At 52.5% G+C, this 24,644-nt stretch overlaps 1 long non-coding RNA gene across 3 annotated transcripts in view; it reads right to left on the reverse strand.

Annotated features, from left to right (window-relative positions):
* LOC138249222 (uncharacterized) overlaps nucleotides 1-24,644 on the reverse strand; it is an 87,103-nt gene that overhangs the window by 51,544 nt on the left and 10,915 nt on the right. For all 3 annotated transcript variants that reach the window (XR_011194792.1, XR_011194794.1, XR_011194793.1), the window contains one exon: nucleotides 2,352-2,425. This is a non-coding gene — a long non-coding RNA (uncharacterized lncRNA). The remainder of the gene's footprint in view (nucleotides 1-2,351; nucleotides 2,426-24,644) is intronic.

Consider the following 24,644-nt stretch of genomic DNA (forward strand, 5'->3'; position numbering starts at 1 on the left):
AATCTACCACATCAACCTACTAAAAAAATGTGAAGAACCCGATATCATCCCAACTCATTCGGCAACAGGATTCTTAGTTACCCCTGAGAAACCCTTAGACATTGAAATGTATCCCACCAGTACAGATATAGACACAGAGACACCCCATAATAACCCAGACCTCACAGAAACCCAACTCAAACGATTAGAGGACCTTTTGAAAATACATAGAGCATTCTTCTCGGGTAAACCGGGTAAAACACACTTAATCCAACATCACATAAGAACCCCTGAGGGACAGGTAATACGACTACGTCCCTATCGCATTCCAGAGGCCCGTAGACATTTAATTGAACAAGAGGTTCAGTCCATGTTACAAATGAAAGTAATAGAGCCATCTACAAGTCCTTGGTGTTCACCCGTAGTACTTGTCCCAAAACCAAATGGTTCTGTCAGATTCTGTATTGATTTCCGCTGTCTAAATGAAATTTCCCTATTTGATACTTATCCTGTTCCCAGAGTGGACGACCTACTTGAACGATTAGGCAAAGCTCAATATATGTCAACACTTGACCTAACAAAAGGATACTGGCAGATACCCCTAGCGCCAGCCGATCGGGAAAAAAACGCCTTCTCCACACCTTCAGGACTCTACCACTTTACTGTACTCCCCTTTGGCCTTCACGGGGCCCCGGCCACTTTTCAGAGGTTGATGGACCACCTCTTAAGACCTTTCCAAAAATACGCTGCCGCCTATTTAGACGATATCGTGATCTTCAGCGAAACATGGGAAGACCATCTTGTCCATCTCAATGAGGTCTTCCGTGCATTACACTCAGCCGGACTCACAGCCAATCCAAAAAAGTGTCATCTGGGTTATGACCACATTGCTTATCTTGGGTACTTTATAGGTAAAGGCCAACTCAGACCCCAGAAAAGCAAGATAGAAGCTATCCAGCAAGTTCCTACCCCCACTATGAAAAAAGAACTTCGCTCCTTTTTAGGACTGATAGGGTATTATCGTCGATTTATACCAAGTTATTCCACCTTAGCAGCCCCCCTCACAGACCTCCTAAAAAGATCCCTGCCGTCCAAAATATCTTGCCTGACAGCCTCCCAACAGGCTAGTTTCCAACACTTAAAATCCTGCCTCACTACGGAACCTGTCCTACTGTGTCCTGATTTTACTAAGGTTTTCCATCTTCTAGCTGATGCCTCGGAGGTGGGATTGGGGGCTGTGCTTTCCGAGCCTGACGACGATGGACATGACCACCCCATCGTCTACATTAGTAGAAAACTTTTGCCCAGGGAATGTCATTATCCGATTATCGAACGTGAATGTCTGGCTATTAAATGGGCTGTTGAGAACCTGAGGTACTATCTTTTGGGGCATCCTTTCATTTTGTTCACGGACCATGCTCCCCTCACTTGGTTGGCTTCTAATAAGGACACCAACTCCTGCATCCTCAGATGGTTTATGGAACTACAACCCTTCTCTTTTCAGGTTCGTCATATGCCAGGCTCTCTTCAGGGTCCTGCAGACTATTTGTCTCGGTTTCCCAGGCCTTCGGAACTATATCAGTCCCGATCTTGGGATGGGGTGTGTAGCCGGCAACAGGAATTACCGGCTACATCACAGGAGGAATCGGGAACGGAGTCCCGATTCCCTTTCCCGTGCGATGAAGATGCCAGCGTCAGGAATCCAAGTGGGCGGATTCCCGAGCCCTTGCACAGTTGCCAGGACGACACAGACGCGATCGGCGTCACTGGGAACCCGGCTATCCGGGTTCCCCAGGACATGAAAAGGAATGAAGGACTACGCGCGGCGCGCAGTCCAAAGAAGGAAGACGCTGGAGGAGACGAGAGGAGAGACGGAGGAAGAAACCCAGAAAGGACAGAAAGAAAACCAATGGAGGAGACAAAGACGTTGAGTGTCAAGAACACTACAACAGGAAAAGAGGCTACAGAAGGACGTGAATTCCGCCACGCCCCAGGAGGGACTTGGCTAAATCAGGTACGGTTCTTTTTAAAGGACAGTTTAAGATTAAATTCGGCGAGGGAGAGGGTTGTGGAGGAGGGGGAGGAGGAGAGCAGGGGGCGAGGGGAGGGAGAGTGGAGGTACACAAGAAGAGGGAGAGAAGGGATTTTGAACAGGGGCACTAGAAGAGAAGAATACGGGCACTAGAAAAGAGTAATTCTGATGCTTATAAAGCCACACCAAGGTGTCTTCCCCCTTTTTTGGTTCTGACCTACATCATCACTTGGTTCTAGGGAGCACACTCTCTCTCTCTCTCTCTCTCTCTCTCTCTCTCTCTCTCACTCTCTCTCTTGTCTGCACGAACTTCTATCACATCCGAAAACCCCAGACTTACCCATTTTTCCGTTCCTCTTGTTCTCGGTCCACCTGGAAAATCACGGAGACTATCTTCACCTGTCAAGAGGAGTCCTGGAAAAGAAGAAAACAACAAAGGGTTACGAGACAACTATCCACCTACCCCTGAATACTGTTACAGATAACTAAAACTAATACAAACCATCGTTTCTCACCCCAACTGCGCATCTTAGTCCTTATTATCGCCACGCCCACTGCCACACCTTCCTTCCTCACCTGATTAGCAAGGTAGTCCTCATCAACACAGACAACATAACAACCATGTATTATCGCCAAAAGCAAGGGGCACCAAGTCACCCACAGCTTTCCCATTTAGCCCAGAACATTTATAAGTGGGCTCTACAATACAACATTCACCTGTTAGCGGAGTACCTACCGGGAGTGGACAACAACTTTACAGATCTACTCAGCAGGAGGTGCCAACATGTCCATAAGGTCTTAAAAGAGTTAGTCCTCCGAGGGTGCACAAGCTCCCACATGGAATCTCAATATTGTATTAACAAAGTTCATAGGCCTTTTGATATGAGCCCTTTCACTACTGCCCCTTCCAGTTTTTATCCTAAAAGGTAACATTCCTGGTCGCTATCACTTCACTTAGACGTGCCAGTGTGCTTCAGACACTAATTTCAGAAGAACCCTTCTTCCAAATACATAGGGGTAGGGTTGTATTTCAGGCCATCTCTAGATGTCTTCCAAAGGTGGTCTCACAATTCACCTTAATCAATCTATTGAACTGCCTGTCTCTTTTCTCCAACCTGACTCAGTTGCAGATAGTGCTCTGTATACCTTAGACGTAAAATGAGCTCTTATGTATTACATTGACAGGACTAAATCATTTAGAATTACACAACAACTATATGTTGCTTTCTCAAAACCTCACAAAGGAAGGGCCATTTCTAAATCAGGCATTGTACGATGGATTGCTTAATGCATTCAAACATGCTATGCTAAAGCTAAAGGATCTTTACCCATTCCCCCTAGAGCTCACTTCACTCATAAAAAAGGAGTTTCAGTGGCTTTCCTGGGAAGTATACCTATAAATGACATATGAAAAGCAGCTATATGGTCAATACCACATACATTTACAAACCTTTACTGGGTAGATGTACTGGCCCGTCAACAAGCCAATGTAGGCCAAGCAGTTTTTACAGTATTTCAAACATCTGTTACTCCCACAGGATAGCAACCACTTATGGAGGAGGACTGCTTTACAGTCTATGCTGAGCATGTGTATCTACAGCCACACAAACCTCAAACCGAAAATGTTATTTGACCAGTAAGTATCTGTCTGATGGCAGGATTATGCTAAGCATGTGAATCTACAGACCTACATGCCATGAACAGATGCTTACTGGGTAAGTAACATTTTGCTTCAATTTTACACATCCAGTATAATTTGCCTGAGGTCAGCACCAAGCAGTAGAAACAAAAATTCTATGGACCCCATTTAGGGTCAGGGTTGTCCCACAGAAGGTGATTGGACAGTACAGTTGCCACCATCTTTTTGTAAGTTGTTAGGATCATAAGCTTCCTTCCCTGACATGGATGTGGATCTTTAGTCTCTTCACTTGTTGCTTGTGACACATTTTACTGGTTTGGCTGCCTTTTACCAAACTTCTTGTGCACTTAACTGCTCTAATGCCAGGTGACACTTCATTTCTACATGTTGTTTGAGGTACATAGGATTGAGATATGCTCCACAGCCAAATATAACCCATGCCAGCAGGTTGTCTGCCATTAGCAACACCAATAGACACAAGCTTCTCCTCTTCTGCTCCTTCCTTTTTACTGTGCACACCACGAACAGATGCTGGTTGTCACTGTAATATGAAATTCCAATGGATTTTTTTTATTTTTATATATTTTATTAACATTTTGTTGTTTTACATTTGTATGTCTGTTCAAGGTAACATCTTGCACATATTATACATGATCATTTAACAATTCACATTTGTGGTATACATTCCCTTTGGTTCGTTGCTTATTACTTTGGTGCTGTTAGCATTCTTTATGCTTACGTTTGTCACTGATTTTAATATACTGTGCTCATTAACATACTATGGGGGTCATTCTGACTCCCGCCGGCCGCGGTAACCGCGGTGCCGGCGGAAGCCGCCAGAATACCGCTGCGCGGTCAGAAGACCGCCGCAGTTATTCTGTGTTTCCCGCTGGGCTGGCGGGCGACCGCCAGAAGGCCGCCCGCCAGCCCAGCGGGAAACCCCTTCCCACGAGGAAGCCGGCTCCGAATGGAGCCGGCGGAGTGGGAAGGGTGCAACGGGTGCAGTAGCACCCGTCGCGATTTTCAGTGTCTGCATGGCAGACACTGAAAATCTTTGTGGGGCCCTCTTACGGGGGCCCCTGCAGTGCCCATGCCATTGGCATGGGCACTGCAGGGGCCCCCAGGGGCCCCACGACACCCCTCACCGCCATCCTGTTCCTGGCGGTCAAAACCGCCAGGAACAGGATGGCGGTGAGGGGGTCGGAATCCCCATGGAGGATTCCACAGGGCAGCGGAAAACCGGCGGGAGACCGACGGTTTTCCGTCTCTGACCGCGGCCATACCGCCGCGGTCAGAATGCCCTTGGGAGCACCGCCAGCCTGTTGGCGGTGCTCCCGCGGTCCCCGGCCCTGGCGGTCCATGACCACCAGGATCAGAATGACCGCCTATGTTGTGTTCCTCGCTTTATTACACTATTGTTTTGGATCTAATAACTAAACAATAAACTTAAATCAGTTCTAAGCTATAGCTTGGGGGAGAAAGACGAGGAGGAAGAAAAACAAAAAAAAGGGGGAAAAGAGGGAGAAAAAAGATAGATAAACGAAGGTAATAATAGGAAAAGAAAAACAAACCACAAGAGGTCAACTTTACGGCTTTGTGTGGGTTGGACTTGTATGTTCTTGTACTTGTTGGTATTTAAGGCACGAGAGCATAGCAGCATTGGAGAGGGGGGCCAGGCCAGGGCCCACCAGTGTACAGAGGGGACGGCAGACCAATCACGTCATTCGCCGTTTCTAATAGTGGTGTGGCAGTTAGCGGCTCGATCGTCTTCATATTACTTCTCTCGGTGTGGTCTATGTATAATATCGGCCACCTTCGGGCACCTATTTGGGAACTTTCCCCACTTGGTCAACTTCCTAGGGTGTGCTAGTCATTTCCTGTTACTACTTCGGGGCTTGCTGATCTCTTGAGTAGACCATCCCAGCTCGTCACTAAGTCTTCCCACCCCGGGGCAATGGGAACCTGGCAGATTCCCCTGGCTTCCTCTGCTTTCAGGACCTGTAGTTCAGCCCTAGACCATCTTGTAACATCCCCTTTCCAGTCAGCCAGCGAGGGGTGGCCTGATGCCTTCCAGCCCCTTGAGATTAGTCTCTTGTAAAGGGCCAGGGCCAGGGACAGGTCCAGGAAACGTCCCCCTACTTTTCCGCATAGCGCAACCGGTCTGAGACCCAGTAAGCACAGCTCAGGGGTGAGTCGCAATTCCATCCCAAATAGTTCGGATAGAATAGGCAGTATCTCCCTCCAACCAGATTGAAGTACTGGGCATCCCCACACCATGTGATCAAAATCTGCATTTCCCCCCCAGCATCTCGGGCATGTCCTGGGGACCCCCCGTATATACGGAACAGTCGGTGGGGTGTGAGGTACATCCTATGTAGATAATTGTATTGAATGTATCTTAAGCGCGTGTTACGCAAAATCACCCGGGGGTAAGCCAGTGTTTAGTTCCATTCTGAGTCAGACAAATCCCGCCCGATCGTGTTCCCCCATCGTTCTCTCAAGGACTGTAAAGGATCTAGTGCTGCCTCAACCTGGGCCCGGTATATTTTGGCGATCAAATGGGGTTCCTCCCCTGATGTCAGCAGTAGGTACAGGACCCTGTGGGCAGCGGGCTCCGCATTTATTGTGTCCCAGTGGACTTTCAGAGTGTGCACTAGCTTCCCGAAAAGCAGAAATTGACCCCGGGGAACACTCCCTCCCGATAGGTCAGCAAATCCCTTCAGTACACCCCCCTCGAAGAGCCCACCCACTGTCTCAATCCCAGCTGCAGTCCAAAGACCAAGCCCCAGACTTCCCGATCCCTTCCCCCCGGACTCCAGAGCCAGTACCGACAGTGGTAAAGCTGGGGAGTATGGCGGGCCCACTCCCACCCGTTTCGCACACCTTTTCCAGCATGCCATCACAACACTTATCATTATATTGTTCCCAGGGAGGGCTATTTTCCTGTCTGTCATGCATGCCACAATCCATGCCGTATCCGTTACCCCTTGGGCAGAACACAAATCCAGGCGTCCTCTGCCCGCCAGCCAGCCAGACTCCCACCGTAGCTGGGATGCCAAGTAGTATGCCTCAAAGTCAGGGGCTCCCAGTCCACCCATGCGGGTCGGCCTACAGATGGTCGGGAGTGCAGTGCATCTACGTCCATCATCCCATTTTAGCTCCCTGAGCAACACGTTCAAGTCGCGGAACCATGCCGGGGGGGAATCCGCAGTGGTAAATTGGCAAAATAGTAGAGAAGTCGGGGAAGCATGATCATCTTGGACAGTGCCACTCTGGCCATCACCGATAATTTCAGAGAGCGCCAAAACCCCGCCGAGGACCGCAAGGATCGGAGCGCTTTGCCAAGGTTACCATCCCTGAGGTCTCCCAATTCGTGGAATATTTGAATACCCAGGTACTTAAAGGTCCGTGGGGCCCAGTTCAAGTCTATCGGACATACTGCTGGGTGCATGCAACCAGACGTCAAGGGAAACACATATGTTTTGCCGCGGTTAAGGCGCAGTCCCGATACTACCCTGAAGTCCTCTAGAACCTCTGGGGCCCAGGGGAGACCACTCGCTCCGTCCCTAAGATAGATCAGTATGTCATCTGCATACAGAGAGACAATGTGCTCAGTTGGCCCCCATTCAATCCCCCTACCCACACCCTCTCCCCGTAACCGGGCCGTGAGAGGCTCAATCGCCAGGGCAAACAACAACGGGGATAGGCGGCACCCCTGTCTGGTTCCACGGAACACTGAGTATGCACTAGAGATTGTTCTACCCGTCTTCACTCTCGCTAGTGGGGATGAGTATAATAAGTCCACCCAGCTAGCCCAGCTCTCCCCCAGGCCCATTTTTAACATTGCCGCCCAAAGATAGTCCCACCTAATTGAGTCAAAAGCCTTCTCGAAATCCACCGCCAACAGGATTCCAGCTGGTCGTTTCAATTCGTCTGGCATGTGTAAGATGGAGAAAATTCGTCTGAGGTTCAGGGAGGTGCTGCGACCAGGGATGAAGCAGTTCTGGTCATCATGTATCAGTGTGGACATGTGGGAGAGCAGTCGGCCAGCCATGATCCTGCTGAGGATCTTAAATTCGCTGTTTAGCATCGATAACGGTCGGAAGTCAGCCGACGATGCTTCCCTATTGGTTGTCTTGGGGAGTAGCACTACCAGCGCTTCACGCAGCGTGCACGGTAGTTCTCCACACTGCGCCGCCTCCGCGTACATCTCCGCCAATCTGGGTACTAATAAGGACTTATATTTTTTATAGAAATCCATAGGAAGACCGTCCGTGCCAGGGGTCTTCCCAGGGGACAGCTGAGCCACTGCATCGCTTATCTCTTCCGTAGTCACCGGCCCCCCTAGGCTGTCCCTGTCCTCTAGGTTCAGCACCGGCAGGGGGATCTGCATCAAAAAATTGTCAAGTGTTCCCGTCTCCAGGTTGTTAGGCCTCCTATACAGGTGCATGTAATAATCTCTAAATGTGTCATTAATGGGGCCTGGACTGAGTCTACGAATTCCCCTTCTGTCCAATACGCTTGTGATGGGTTCGCTGTCTCCATTCGGGCGCACCAGCCATGCCAGAAGTTTACCCGACCTCCCCTCTTCTGACTGTAGGGATGCCAGTCATTTTTGTGTGCTATGACATCTGAGCCGTTCTTCAACTTGGGAGTGTTCTCTGCGAGCCCGGTCATACTCTTCATCTACTTGTGCTACAGGGCCCTGTCTCAGTTCCCCCTCGTGTATGACCTTCTCCAGGGCAGTTAGTTCCCTCTCTAGCGTGTGCCTCACCCCCGCCGACTGCCCAAGACAGAAACCCCTCGTCACCACCTTGAGTGTCTCCCATTCCACGGCTCTGGAAGTGGTGGATCCCTTGTTAGTTTCAATGTGTTCTATCAGATGGCAGCGCAGCGCCTCTCTGTACGCCTGGTCCTCAAGCGCCGCGGGGGCCAGTCTCCATGATGGTATGGGGGGGTCTGTCCTGCGCTACCCTCAACGTTAACAATAGTGGATTATGATCCGATATTGTACGGGCAAGGTATTCGGAGTGGGTCACACCTCGAGCCAGTCCCGCAGTGCAGACCATCCTATCAATTCTGGTGTGCACCTGGTGAAGGCCCAAGTAAAACGAGTAGTCCCTGACGGTCGGGTGCTGCACCCGCCAGACATCCACCAGCCCCCAAGTACCCAGCCACTCAGCTAGTCTTTGTGCTATCTTGGTTGATGTTGCCCCTTGCAGTGGCGGGGTGGACCTGTCCATGTTTATATCTAATACTGCGTTGAAGTCCCCTCCTATTAGTACTTCCCCTATGTGTTGGCGAGTAAGGTGTCTAGACAGGCTCGTCATGAATAAAACTTAGTCCTGATTAGGGGCATAAATGCAACTCAAAACCAACGGGGACCCATGTAACATCCCCTCCAGTATGACAAACCTTCCCTCTTTATCTATGTTGGAGGAATCAATCGTCAAGGGGACTCCCGCCCTAATCCAAATCAGAACACCTCTTGCATAAGCTGAATATTCTGTAGCAAACACCTGCCCCCTCCACCTCCGTCTTAGTTTCTCACCCTCTCCCGGTGCCAGGTGGGTCTCCTGTAACATAGCTACCTGCACCCCCCTTCTTTTTAGGAAGGAAAGAATTCTTTGTCTCTTGGCCAGAGTGCCCACCCCCCTGACATTCCAGGTTATGATATTGTAGTCTGCCATCTTATTCTTAGAGCCTGATAAGGGTGGGCCTGGCGCGCCCGGGATTCTGGCTGAACCCCCCCGCATGCTCGTACCTTTACTGTGGTCGGTCCACTCCACCCATGTTGCCGATTTAACTCGTAACTGCAAACCCCAACTCCCCAACCCCAGGGCGCCTCCGGAACTGTAGGTTTCCCAGAATATTGTGCAACAGTGCAACTTGTTCAAACACATAACTGCAATACTCGCCAGCCAAGTCGGACAGGCGAGAGTCAAGTCAGGGAGGGTGGCCAGGTCTGGAGGGGCCACACGTTCATTCAGCATATCTTGTCGCTGAGCGCCACCGCAGGCCAGAGCAATCCGAGTTCGTCAGCTGTTTGTGGGGTCACCCTCGGAGCGCAAGACAAGCTCTCGGAGTCTCCAGCGGAGGATACCATTGTGTCATCGGACTCTTCTTCAGAACCCTCCTGGGGGACGCCTCTCCACCCACTCTGGCCGCCGCCTTCAGGGCCGCCCTCTTGCCCGTCTCTCTCTGTGTCTGCGTTGGCGCCAGTCGTGGGCGATCTCTGAACTCTTTCCCCTCGGGGCCTGGCGGGTCCTGTTCACTCCAGGGCTCTCGTGCGCAGGCCGCGCCGTTTGGGATCCATGCCTCTCGAGCCATTCCCATGCCTCCTCCGGGGTTTGGAAGAACGTAGTCTTCCCCTCCACAATCACTCTTAGTCGTGCTGGGTAAAGCAGCGAGTACTGTATCCCCTCGTCTCGCACGGCTCTTTTAATCGCAAGGAATGAGGCGCGTTTGTTCTGGACATCTAGAGTGAAGTCTAGGAATAGTGTCACTTCCCCATTGGCTACTTTAAACGGGCCCATTTCCCTGGCTTTCTGTAGGAGGATGTCCCTGTCTCTGTAGTGCAGGAGTTTAGCGATTACAGCACGGGGAGGCCTGCCAGGAGCAAGAGGTCTTGACGGCACACGATGCACTCGCTCCAGCGTGTAGAAGGGGGTCAGGCACCCCGGCGCGACCACTGCACTCAGCCATTTCTCCAGGAATTCTACCATGTTCGTCCCTTCGGTCCCCTCGGGGAGGCCCACCACGCGCACATTGTTCCTCCTGTTTCTTCCCTCCGCATCCTCTGCCCGTTGTTCAAGCCTTGCCACTCTGCCGGCCAGAGAGGTTACCTCCGCCGCCACGTCTTTCTGCCTCGGCACGACATCAGCCAGTATTGTTTCTGTTTCTTTAACTCTGTCAGCCAGTTTATGATGATCAGCTCTCAGGAGGCCCACCTCTATCGCCACTTGATTGATGTTGCGCTGCAGTGTTGACTTTGGCGGTCATTCTGACTGCGGCGGGCGGCGGTAGCCGCCCGCCATGCGGGCACCGCCATTTGGCCGCTCCGCGGTCAAAAGACCGCGGCGGCCATTCTGGCTTTCCCGCTGGGCCGGCGGGCGCCCGCCAAAGGAGCGCCCACCGGCCCAGCGGGAAAGGCCCTGCAACATAAAAGCCGGCTCCAAATGGAGCCGGCGGTGTTGCAGGGGTGCGACGGGTGCAGTTGCACCCGTCGCGATTTTCACTGTCTGCTAAGCAGACAGTGAAAATCATGCTGGGGCCCTGTTGGGGGGCCCTTGCACTGCCCATGCCAGTGGCATGGGCAGTGCAGAGGCCCCCAGGGGCCCCACGACACCCGTTCCCGCCATCCTGTTCCTGGCGGTAAAAACCGTCAGAAACAGGGTGGCGGGAAGGGGGTCGGAATCTCCATGGCGGCGCTGCTTGCAGACAGACCGGATCCCCTTTTCTGACCGCGGCTTTACCGCCGCGGTCAGAATGGGCTAGGAAGCACCGCCAGCCTGTTGGCGGTGCTTCCGTCATTCGTGGCCCTGGCGGTCTTAGACCGCCAGGGTCAGAATGACCCCCTTTGTGTCCTCAATAGCTCCCAGTATCTTGTCTAGGGTGTCTTGCACTTTGGCTTTAACCACTGAACCCGGGTGGTCCAGGCCGGGACCCAGGCGCCCCGCCGGCCATCTCCAGCGTCTAGTCCCAAAGGGGGCGGGACTACGTTAGCCAACCGTGACCAACTGCCACCTGCTTCTGTTCTGGTTCATCCGCGCGCTCCTTCGCTAGGCCCCACTACGCCAACCGGGGTCAAGCACCCGCCGCAACCGCAGCTTGGTTGTCCCCCCACGCGGGGCACTCACCCACTCTCAAGTGTTTCTTCCGTGTCCGAGGCAATTCTCCTGGCCGCGCCCAGTATCCACAATCAGGAGTCGATGGTGCTCCCGGGCCTCCAGCAGCTCCACAGTCCTACCATGTCAGGCAGTAGATCACAATCTCCTCGCTGGGCGCGCCCCCCGAGGGGCAACTCCTGGGGTCAACACCCCCCTCAACAACTCCCCAGGTGGCCCCCATGGCAGGCCCACCAGCCGCTTCGCTGTCTCAATTCACCAGTGTTCTGCCGGGACTCCGCTCGGGTCGGCCCCGGAGGAATCAGAGCTGTGCTCGCTCCACAGGCCCCAAGAAGGAAAGTGTCTGTTGGGGCAAGGAACCCCCAGGGCCCTCAGCCCCTGCCAGGTGCTCCGGGCCCTTTGACCCAGCAGAGAGGCCCGGGCGCGGCCGCCGCCGAACACGGGCCGCTCACTTTGTTCCCGACGCGGCCCGCGTCTCCACTTGAGGCCGCGTTTCCAAGCAAGAGGAGGGGCCGCAGGCCTCCACTCGCGTCGGGCGGCCGATCCGATCTGCGGCCCGCGCCGGGTCCGCGGCCGAGGCCCAGCCACGCCGCCCGCCTGTCCGCCGCACTCTGAGGAAGGACGGCCCGGGCTGGGGCGATTTCCAGGAGTCTTTTGCCGGCCCCTCCGGAGCTAGATATTTAAGTGTGCGCCATGTTCCGGACCATGGCCACGCCCCTCTGAAATTCCAATGGATGATGATGTCTTAAATAGGCTTGGGATTCTGGAGGTAATGCTTACTCTAGCATTCACCACTCTGGTGTGTTTCTGAAAGAGTTATTCCTCATCATTTCATTCTGAGCTATACAGACCATCTTGTCTGAACGTGGTATGATAGATATTTTTCATAAGTTTGGAACCATTTTGTCCTATGTTTTGGCATTACTGTGCTGTAATGATGTTTTGCATCTAAATGTGCTACTGCCACCCTCCACTAAGAGCATTCACATCTCTTCCTCACCTCACCCCCACACCAACAAATGTGAAAGGTCTACCAGAGAATAGGTGCTGAATTGCTCAAATCTTGCTCGCCTATTCACCTTTCCCAGGTATGAAATTTAGAAATTTTGTATGATGCTCATTATATTCATATTGCTCCCATATGTTGCAGTGTAAGTACTGTAATTGTTCATGCCTACTCATATAAGTATATTGAGACATTTACATATCCCTCTACAGAACTCATGAAATATGCTCTGACTCCTGAACTGGCCTGAGCCATGCTTAACAAAAACCATAAAAACACAAATAAATACAATTACCACTTAGCGATCCATTATGGCCACTACAGGCAAATGATTTGCTTAAATAGCACACACAGAAAAATAAATTATCTTTAGTGCCAAATGTCTTGTCAATAAAGCATGTGTGTCTGATGAGTCAATAACTACAGGATTGCATACCACAGATCAGGGTCAATGAAGAAAACAAATGTATTTTGTTTAAGGGTGGCTTCATTCTGACGTCATGTAGGGTTCTTCTAGCTTTCCAGGGAGGGCTTTCTGGAGGGTGGTAGAGTCTTGCTGGATTTTATCTTAAAGACATTGGCCCTCATTACACCCCTGGCAGTAAATCCTGCTTTCCGCCGCGCAGAAGAACAACTAAACATACTGCAGCAGCCGCGGAATTCCGCTACAGGTATTACAACCCACTGCTCGGAATCCGCCACAATACAGACACCCACACAAGCCTGCCACACCAAAGGTCAGTGATAAACTGGCGATAACAAAACCTCGACTGTCACGGCAACAGGAATACGCCCACAGTATCACGACCCACAAATCAATGCGGCGGTCTTTCAACCGTGGTATTTCATTGGCGGTACACACCGCTGCGCTCAAAATACACACACATTTACAAAACACAGCCACATTGGACAATTCGAAATACACACACCTGATACACATACACACACCACTCCCACACACCCAATCCAATATAAAACACACACCCACATCACCCACAAACCCTTACTACCAATTTTTTGAAAGAAGGCCAGAGAGAGACACTACCTAAAACAACACCAGCACCCACAGACACACAACACCATCACTTACACAACATCCACGCACCTCAAACAACACACACCAACACATCCCCTCACACATCACAACCGACACCACCTCACACATCACCCACACCACATCATGGCACCTCAATGACACACCAGGTTTTCTGAGGAGGAGCTCAGGGTCATGGTGGAGGAAATCGTCCGAGTAGAGCCACAGCTATTCGGATCACAGGTGCAGCAGACATCCATTGCTAGGAAGATGGAGCTATGGCGGAGAATCGTTGACAGGGTCAGTGCAGTGGGACAGCATCCAAGAACACGGGATGACATCAGGAAGAGGTGGAACGACCTACTGGGGAAGGTACGTTCCGTGGTATCCACACACCAGATTGCCGTAGAGAGGACTGGTGGTGGACCCCCGCCTCCTCCCCCACAACTAACAACATGGGAGGAGCAAGTCTTGGCAATAATGCATCCTGAGGGCCTCGCAGGCATAGCAGGAGGACTGGACTCTGGTAAGACATATCTTTACTACTTTATCCCCCACACCCCACCTGCATGCCATCACATACCCCAACCCTTACCCTCACACCCATCACCCCATCCCACAGATACCCCACTAACACAACCCACACATCCCAAAACCAAGCCCTGCATGTAACACCAATGCATGGACACCCATCACCAAAACATGTCCAGTAGAGAGACTCACTCATGCCCCAAAATCACCAATCACACAAGGACCAAGCCAATAAAGCAAGCACAGGTGTAGAGGGTCACTCACCCATTGCACAAGATGGCACACACAGATACAATAACTATGCATTTACACCCCAACAGGACCCATACCCAACGTCACCGGACAGGAGGTGCCAGCAACATCCAGTCCCCCCACAGAAGAGACCCACAGTGATGACAGCAGCTCTGCACGCCTGGATCAAGATGGCCAGCCCGGCCCATCAGGGACCTCGGGACAGTTGGTTCCTCTGACACAGTCACAAACCACCACAGAGCCTCCCCCCTCAGGAAACACCAGCACAGCACCCACCCAGCGGGCCCATCCCTCTGTCCCCAGGACACGTCAATCAGCAGTGTGTCCACCACTAAAGGGAACCCAGGCAACCCCACTAACACAGGACGATCAGGGACCTGGGGGCAGTGGCAGTGGGCACACGGTTCAGGGTACAGAGGCACAGGATAACAGGGAAGCTGGGAGGACTGCTGTGCGACAGGGGGAGGACTGGCCCAGGGAACCCACTGTCCAGGAGGCACTCTCCAACATCATGGGAGCTTACCACCATTCCCAGGATACCATGGGCACGGTACTGGACAAGTTTCAGGAGACCCAGCGGCTGGAGGAGGAACACTACCTGGGGATCAGGGAGGACTTGAAGTCCATCAACACCTCCCTGGTCACCATTGCAGGGGTGCTGGGAGACCTTCTCAACACCAGGAGGGACACAGTGGCACACCAACGGGCCCCTGACAGTAGCCTGGATGATGAACAGCCCTCCACCTCCGCCGGCGCTACTGGACAGGAGGCACCGCCACAGGAACAACAGGACACCAGCACCCCACCCCCTGCATATGGATAACCACCCCACAAACGGTCCCTGAGATCCAGGAACAAGACAGAGAACATTGCCAAGACCCTCGCCAGGAAATAAGACTCTCCTGAATGTCACCCTTCTGTCCCACTATGTCACACTGTCCATCCTTAAACTGCCATTGCTCAACTTCCTATGCCCCTTTGGACAATGCACCTGTGAAACAAATAGACTGGACTCTGCCATGGACATACCTCCACCCTCACCCCAGCCCATTTTACAACCCCCTCCACTTATTTGCACAGGAATAAACACACTTCAATCACAAAACAATCTGGAGTCAGTCTATGTTTTCACAAATGTGTAATTACAATATCAATGGAACATAGCAATGTCAATTTAATTGTTCACATACCAATGTACCACAGCTGTAGGCCAGGAGTAAACATAAAGAGGGCACAAAGTGGGACCCAGATCTTTGAAATGGAAAGTCAAAGTGACAAGTCAGTGCCCATACACTGAGTGAAAATGACAGACTTATGCTAGCTCCAACAATAGTATGAGATGTGGGAAGCAGTAACATCCTGTGTCTCACTGGAAGTATTGCATGATGATGTTGTTTTGGTTGTCGATATTCTCTTCTTCTGCCTCCTCTTCTTCACTGTCCACAGGCTCCACAGCTGCCACAAGACCACCATCTGGCCCATCCTACTGCAGAAAAGGTACCTGGCGTTGCAAAGCCAGGTTGTGCAGCATACAGCGGGCCACGATTATCTGGCACACCTTCTTCAGTGAGTAGTATAGGGAACCACCTGTCAGATGGAGGCACTGGAATCTGGCCTTCAGGAAGCCGAAGGTGCGTTCGATTATCCTCCTAGTTCACCCATGTGCCTCATTGTAGCGTTCCTCTGCCCTTGTCCTGGGATTCCTCACTGGGGTCAGAAGCCGTGACAGGTTGGGGTAACCAGAGTCACCTACAAATGTCGAGGGACAACTGTTAGACACACACTAACCCTTAGGGACAACCCCAGACCCAGACACCTATGTCAACTGAATTGGGACCTTGGCCTCACCTATTAGCCACACACTGTGCCTCTGGAGTTGCCCCATCACATAAGGGATGCTGCTATTCCTCAAAATGTAGGCGTCATGCACAGAGCCAGGATACTTGGCATTGACATGGGAGATGTACTGGTCTGCCAAACACACCATCTGCACATTCATCGAATGGTAGCTCTTCCGGTTTCTGTACACCTGTTCATTCCTGAGGGGGGGACAAATGCCACATGTGTACCATCAATGGCACCAATGATGTTGGGGATATGTCCCAGGGCATAGAAGTCACCTTTCACTGTGGGCAAATCCTCCACCTGAGGGAATACGATATAGCTGCGCATGTGTTTCAGCAGGGCAGATAACACTCTGGACAACATGTTAGAGAATATTGTCTGGGACATCCCTGATGCCATGGCCACTGTTGTTTGAAAAGAACCACTGGCCAGGAAATGGAGTACAGACAGGACCTGCACTAGAGGGGGTATCCCTGTGGGATGGCAGATAGCTGACATCAGGTCTGGCTCCAACTGGGCACACAGTTCCTGGATTGTTGCACGATCAAGTCTGTATGTGATAATTATGGGTCTCTCTTACATTGTCGACAGGTCCACCAGGGGTCTGTACACTGGAGGATGCCGCCATCTCCTCACCTGCCCCTGCAGACGTGCCCTATGGAGGAGAACAGCAAGCAGAGAGTTATCCAACACTGAGGTATCACAATGTGTTATTTGCTGAAACTTTAGTAATCCGCTATGTGGCGGTATCTGTCTGTATTCCCGGCCTAGATAGGTGTGACACCGTTTATTTCCATGCCATGTGGCCCCCTGAAATGGTGGCTGCCTGACCTGTAAGGTGGGACAAGGTGATATGAGGTAACTGCGCTGGCGTTGTACACTGTCGCGGTGGGCGGTCGAAGACCGCGGGGCAATTCTGCATTGGTTAACATTGGGCCCTATGGGTTTCAGGAGCCAATGACGATGTATGCCGGCGGTGACGGTACACACCGCCGTGGACGTGACCGCCATTTTCTGTCTGTTCACTCACTTGATACCTGACCTTCAACAGGAGAGAACCTACACTGCAAGTGCTGCTGTGACCTGTGTCTGGAAGTGGCGATGGCTACAGTGTCTGGGGAAAGGGCACCTGCCTTCACTTAGGAGGAGTTGGAGAAACTAGTGGATGGGGTCCTCCCACAGTACACGCAACTGTACGGTCCTCCAGACAAACAGGTGAGTACACTGTGATCATGCTGCATGGGCAATGCCTGCTTTGAGTGGTGTGGATGGAAGATACATGGGGGGGGCTGAGGCCTGCATGTGCGGATGGTGAGTGTATGTGCGTCAGGGCATGGGTGGGAACTGGTGGGCAATGACTATGACAGTCCGGACGGCTGAGTAATTTCCTTTCCCCCGTACCTTTCCTCTAGGTCAGCGCCCACCAGAAGAAGGGTATTTGGCGTGCCATCGCCAAGGACGTCCGGACCCTCAGGGTCTACCACAGGCGGAGCACCCACTGCCGTAAAAGATGGGAGGACCTGCGCAGCTGAAGCAAGAAGACGCCGGAGGCCCAGCAGGGTTTGGCCTCCCAACGTGGAAGGGCTGCCCGTCACACCATGACCCCCCTGATGTACCGGATCCTGGCAGTGGCGTATCCGGAGTTGGATGGGCGCTTGAGGGCATCACAGCAGCCACAAGGAGGTGAGTAGAATCTCATTCAACTGACTCTGCACGCATTACGAGGTGTCTGGGTGGGGGAGGTGGGCTGTGGGTTCCCCTAGGCCAGGGCGAACTTGGTAGGCAAGGTCCCTTGTGAGGCAGGCTATGTGGCACCCCAACCCCACTAGTGGTAAGAGCCATCTACACCTAGTCAGGCTCCTGTTACTTCCAGGTGTGCAGCAATTGGGGTTAGGCCTCGTACCCCATGGGCATGTGAAATTTCTAGGAACTGTTAGTGCATGGCGTAGTGCAGAGGGCTGCTCCCTGTGTGTTGTGTCCGCCATCGGTAATGTGTGCAATAGCATCATCAGGCGGAGGAGCGGTGGCACCGGAGCAGGAGGGAGCTGCAACCCACTTGGCCCTGGAGGGTGAAGCAACAGAGTCTGAAGCCACCAGTGGGACAGAGGGCCAGGGGAGCTACACGGCGGGGACAGGAGCATACACCAGTGACAGCGACTCCCCCTCTGATGGGAGCTTCCTTGTGGTGGCGGGCACCTCTGTGCCCACTGCATCAACAGGTACAGCCGCCACCCCCCCTACCAGCACCTCCCTCCCAGCAGCCCCTCAGCGTGTGTCCCGTGCCCGCTCACCCAGGAGGGTGGGCATCTCCTTCGCCCCAGGCACCTCAGGCCCTGTCCCAGTCAGCCCTGCTACCCTCAGTGAGGAGGCTATTGACCTCCTGAGATCCCTCACTGTTGGGCAATCTACCATTTTGAATGCCATCCAAGGTGTTGAGAGGTATTTGCAACAAGCAAATGCATACCTGGAGGGCATTCATTTTGGGCAGGCGGCCCAACAGAGAGCATTTCAGGCTCTGGCCTCAGCACTGATGGCAGCCATTGTCCCTGTGTCCAGCCTCCCCCCTCCAACTTCCTCCACCCAGACCCAATCCCCTATACCTCAGCCTATCCCAACCACACCATCAGACCAGCATGCACACACATCAACACACAAGAGTGGCTCAGGCAAACATAAGCACCACACATCCCACAGGCACTCCCACAAGCACCATCCCCATGCAGACACACCAACATCCACTGTCTCCACTGTGTCCCCCCTCCACGTCCTCCTCCTCCCTCCCTGTCTCATCTCCACTCACACCTGCATGCACTACATCCTCAGCCACTACCTCCATCACCAGCACGCCCATCACCACACACCGCTCACGTGCAATCACCACCCCCACTACCATTCACAGATCCCCAGTGTCCTCTCCCAGTGTGTCTGTGAACCCTCCTCCCAAGGTACACAAACCCACCCAACTGCCATCCACCTCACAACAGCCTCCGGCCAATGCACCTTCACCCAAATTTAGCAGACGTACACCTCCTACAACCACTATCTCTTCCTCTACTCCCAAAACCCCTCCATCTTCCCGTCCCAGTGTGTCTAAAAAACTTTTCCTTGCAAACTTTGAGCTCTTCCCTTCACCTCCCCCGCCCCGTCCTTCCCCTAGGGTCAGGCTTTCCAGGTCCCAGCCCAGCACCTCAGCCACCAAATCCCCAGGAACAGTGGTGCCAGGAACTGCGAAGTCATCGAGTGCAACACCCATCAGGGCTGCCAGTGTGCCACGTAGTGAGGGCAAGGACATTCCACCACCTGCCACGGTTAAAAAGGTGCCCACATCCCAGAGGGAGAAGCCGAAACAACCAGCCACCAAGGCCTCAGCAGAAATAAAAGGGGATAGTGGCAAGACAACTGCTGCACAATCAAAGTTGGGAAGGGCCAAGAGCAGAAGAGCAGGAGAGGGCATGGTGACACGGACTGAGGGACCAGTGTCACACCTTCTGTCCACGACCACACCAACCTGTACGGCGGCGAATACCGCTAGCTGCCCCGCCACCACAACCGCCACCTGCACACCACCTGCACGCCACCTGCACCGCCACCGGCACGTCTACAGCCTCAGTGACAGTCCCCAGCCTCTTCCCCAGTGGGCAGCCGTCCGAGGCTGCAGGAGACGTCCTGCTGTGTCCCTCAGCAGGTGCTGAACCATGCACCGCCGCCACAGACACCGCCGCCACAGACACCGCCGCCACAGACACCGCTGCAAGCATCGCCACCAGCCCCGTGACGTGCTCGGACAGTGGCACCACCGCTGACATGGCTACCATCCCCAGTGGTCACTCGTCCGAGGCTGGAGGAGAGTTACTCGACCCTGGGCAGCTTCCATGAGGCATGAGTTCCATCACTGTTTGCAACTGCAGGTGGAATGCGAAGCCGCAGCAGTGTGGGGTATGTCTCTGCCTCCATGGTGTATCATGGTACCTGTACCTCGGTACTCTCATGGCACACACACCCAGGTGAGGGAATTGTACCGGCCACACTGCACGTCGAGCACTCTGGGCACAAAGCCCCCTCCAGAACCAGTGGAGAGATACATCCACTACCTCAGTCCTTGGCAGGATGAAGCACTCTGGGCACAAAGCCCCCTCCAGAACCAGTGGAGAGATACATCCACTACCTCAGTCCTTGCAGGATGAAGCACTCTGGGCACAAAGCCCCCTCCAGAACCAGTGGAGACTGTTATCCACTTGAAAGACTGTGGCTTTGCACTCTCCAGGATAAAGCAGTGGGCAAACCACCTACTTGAGAGACTTGAGAGACTGTGGCTTTGCACTCCCCAAGATAAAGCAGTGGGCAAACCACCCACTTGAGAGACTTGAGAGACTGTGGCTTTGCACTCTCCAGGATAAAGCAGTGGGCAAACCACCCACTTGAGAGACTTGAGAGACTGTGGCTTTGCACTCCCCAGGATAAAGCAGTGGGCAAACCACCCACTGGAAAGACTTGAGAGACTGTGGCTTTGCACTCCCCAGGATAAAGCAGTGGGCAAACCACCCACTTGAGAGACTGTGGCTTTGCACTCCCCAGGATAAAGCAGTGGGCATGGAGCCCCCTTGTGCAGCAGCGGCGTAGTGATTTCATCTGGCTGAGGTGTCATCCCTCCCCCTGCCCCTGAGGTGCCTGTATATTTTTGGTGTGATGCCCCAGCTGTGTTCTCTCCTTTTCGAGTCAGGTATCATGTGTGGGCTTCGCCCATGCATTTTGGGCCCAGTGGTCCACGGACAATGATTGGTACACTATCCGAACTTGTGTAGTTGGTGTACATATTTGTATATACTGAATTTTGAATTTTGACTATCTGATTTTTCATGATTACAATCGTTACAATCATTTCCTTTTTTTGTCCTTGTGTTTTTCCAGGGGGTGGGGGGGGCGTATATGTAATGTTGCTGCATGTATTTGTGTGTATGTTGTTGTGGGTGAGGGTGGGGGTGGGGGTATTGCGTGTTGCGTGTGTGTGTCACTCTCTTTCCCCCCCTCCCCTGTGTTGTAGGTGCAGTACTCACCATGGTCATCGCCGCCGCCGTTCGTACTCCTGGGAGATGAGAAGATACACCAGCATGGGCAGTACGTGTAACTCGGGCTCTATGGCGTCCTGGTTCCTCGTTGGGTGTTGAGATGTGAGTGTTTTCCCATCTGTGTACTGTTTCCGCCGTGCTTTTGATCGCGTTGGTACCCCCTCGGAAACGGAGGCGGATAGGCGTCTTGAAATACAATGGGCGGTACTTTGTCTTCCGCCTGTCTGTTGGCGGTGACCGCCGCTGTGTTTGTTTCTACCGCCGTGGCGGTCAGAGTGTTAAAGTGGCTATCTATGTTGGCGGTTTCCGCCATGGTCGTGATTCCATTTGTTTTTCCGCCGGCCTGTTGGCGGTATTACCGCCGCTTTAACACCGACCGCCAGGGTTGTAATGAGGGCCATTGTGTCCTGAGTCGAATCTTTGTGAATATGCCAGTGATCCTTGGAATTCATGTTTACCTTCTGCTTAGATAATGGCAGCAAGTACAGGTGGATGCAGTCTTCATGGAGAAACATGTATGTAAAAACCACTGCATGTTACTGTACATGCCTGTACTATGACATCCCTGTAAAATAGCAATGGATTGGGATGTGGCCCGAGTAATTACTAAAGGCTGTGTTTAATTCTAGCATTCCATCCATCATTTTTGTATACTTTAGTGGGTCGCCCTAAGTGGAACAGGTATGCCTAGATGTAGGTCCAGTGCACACTGTGTCACTGGAGTCAAGCTGTACCCAGCGGATGATTCCATAATTAGGGTGAAACAGGTCCTGGGTTCCTTGTGTTCCGATTCAGGGAGGACCTGGCTTGGCAGTTCGGTCTGGACTGTTGTGACTGGAGCGGGGACAAGATTGATTTAAATATGGCTAGGTCCAAACTGAGGTGACATGGTGTGCAAAATAACGATGGATTTGGATGCAGCCTGAGTAACTCTCAGTGGCTGAGATTAATTCAAGCATTCCATCCATCACCTTTCTGAAGGGGCAGCATCTCCGCTATGGTGGAGGAGAGTCGCTCCCCACGGAAAAGAAGGAAGCAGGGAAGCAGTAAAATAAAATGATGATAAAAGCATTTTTATTAACATTTTATTTTACTGATTAGGTAGTGCGGGCCAGGATTCTCTGGGTCACGGGGTGGGGAAAGGAGTGCTAGGTGCAGTCCATGTGCGCGTGTCAGTTCGGTTGACTGAGGCCGGCCAAACTGACATGTGCATTTAGAACTCTCCACCTGGCTGTGTTTCACAGCCGGATGGAAACCAAGTGCAAATTCCTACTCCCTCCCTGAGCGGCATTTCAGTCCGCTCAAGCCAATCCCAACACTACTTTAATGCTGTCAGCATGAAAGAAGTGTCTGGGTTGGGTTGGGGGCGAGGAAGACAGAAGCACCGAGGTGGGGGGAGTGGTGGAGGCAAGGTGGCGCGGTGCAGCACGTAAGTGTTCTTTTTTTTAATTATTATTTGCCCCCTCTCCGGGCGCTGCCCCACCAGGCCTTCCTGCCCGCAGCTGTCCTGCTTTTCTATATACTTTAGTGTGTCGTCCCTGCGAAAAGTCACTCCTCCACACTTCCAAACATTGCAAATGTCACTTGTCTAGAACAGTATCTAATTGATTATTCATGCTGTGTCTTGCACCCAGAGATCTACTTCCCACCTACTGCCTAATCCTTTTCCTCATTCTTGTGCTCTTCTTCCTCAGCTCCTAACTTGTTTGGGTCCTGTTCAGGCTTTTGACTTACCTCAGTGCCCAGTCTTCCATTTGATTCAGTCTTCTGCTGGCTTTCAATTTCTATCAGCCTGCCATGCTTTCACCCATCTTCAATATCAATCTACCAGTCTCCTTCCTCCTTATGAAGACTACCTCATGTCCTTTCAGTTTTCTCACCAGAATTTCCAGCAACTTTTTTGATTTTGGTGATTTCTCCTCCATATTATGAGTTATTATGCATTTTCCATTTCACATGCAGTGTCTTTGTAAGATACAAGATTTGCCCCTCACATCTACCACATCTGACACCTCTGATGGGAAGGAATTCCACAGTTCGGTACCTAGGGCTGACCATCAATTGCTTTTCCTTTTGAAGTGAGTTATCATTTTTTGTTGGATTGTAAGGAGAGTTTTTCTCACCCAAAAATGTTCCAGCTGTTCTACAGACGCGGGGCTGATTCTACATCAGTTTGATTCACGACAGGGACTCATTACAGTCTCCAATGTCCACTGAATTTTTATCAAACTTGCTAATTTTAAGCAAAAATTAAGCTGCTGTGTAAATGCTGTAACCAGGCAACTTGATGTTTAGGGAGGAGGCCCCCTAATAAGGCATTGGAATAATATAGCACGACAGCCCACTGAGTTATAGGCCCAAGCCCCAGGTTGAAGCTTATAACAAGGGTGAGGGCCTTTAACAATCACTGTAGCCTAAGGCAGAAGTGCTAGAATATCAGAACATTTTACCCACTGAGGGTAAAATGTTCTAATTGAAAAAGGGAGAAACAGAAAGACAAGAATCGAAATCTTGGGGGGCGTGGCCAATCTACCGATCAAAATTGCTGTGCAGCTTTGAAGCTCTAGTGGAGGCTCCCTATAATCGAGCTGGAGAGTGAACCCGGGACCCGGAGGCAGCCCAATGTTGGCGACAGAACAGTGAGGAGTGGGGGTGATCACGGGGGTGCACCTCGGAGGCCCGAGGTGGCAAGGGCCTCCGGCAAACCTGAGGGGCTGGGCCACCTGACAGTGCAGATCTGCTGAGGACAGCCGGTAAGTGGCCCCTCCCTCCTCCCCCCAAGCACAGAACGACCCTGGGGGAGTGTCCCCCTACCCCCTCAACACTTGCTTAAGATGCCGCGTGTTGGTGAGGCCTAGAGCGGCCCTCTCTGTGGCCTTGGAGATGCCTACGGGGGCAGACGGGGCATGTCCCTCTGACAGGGGAGGCGCGAGCCTGGTTTGTCCCGTGAAGACCTGTGGCAAGGTGAGGAGTGGGCCCCGTGGGCCCCGTGCCCCCCCTCTCTTTGACACTTGATGGGACAGCCAGTGGGGTTGCACGCTGCACTGTAGTGGGCCCCACGTTGCGGGATCTCTCCCTGGCAGGGTGCCCATTGGCAGGGGCCTCGACCGGGGTCCCGCACTCCTGCACTGTACACATTGGCTGCATGAGTGGCGCCGCATGATGGTCCAGCTCCCATTTGCATAGGAGCTTGGAGCTACCTGCCCGGTGACTTTGGTAGGATCTTTGGCCCCGTGGCTGCTACCTGGATCACTCCCCTATGTGGTGCGGGGTTTCCCCCAATGATTCTTTGTGCACTACTGGACCAACGATAGCTGGGAGTGGCCCTGAGGGGCCATGTGCCGAGGTGACCCCAAGCAGCGAAAACTTCCCTTTGAGAGGAGGCCACAAGAAGACATGGCTGCTGCACCAGCG

The sequence above is a fragment of the Pleurodeles waltl genome, chromosome 8, assembly GCF_031143425.1.
Source record: "Pleurodeles waltl isolate 20211129_DDA chromosome 8, aPleWal1.hap1.20221129, whole genome shotgun sequence".
NCBI lineage: Eukaryota > Metazoa > Chordata > Amphibia > Caudata > Salamandridae > Pleurodeles > Pleurodeles waltl.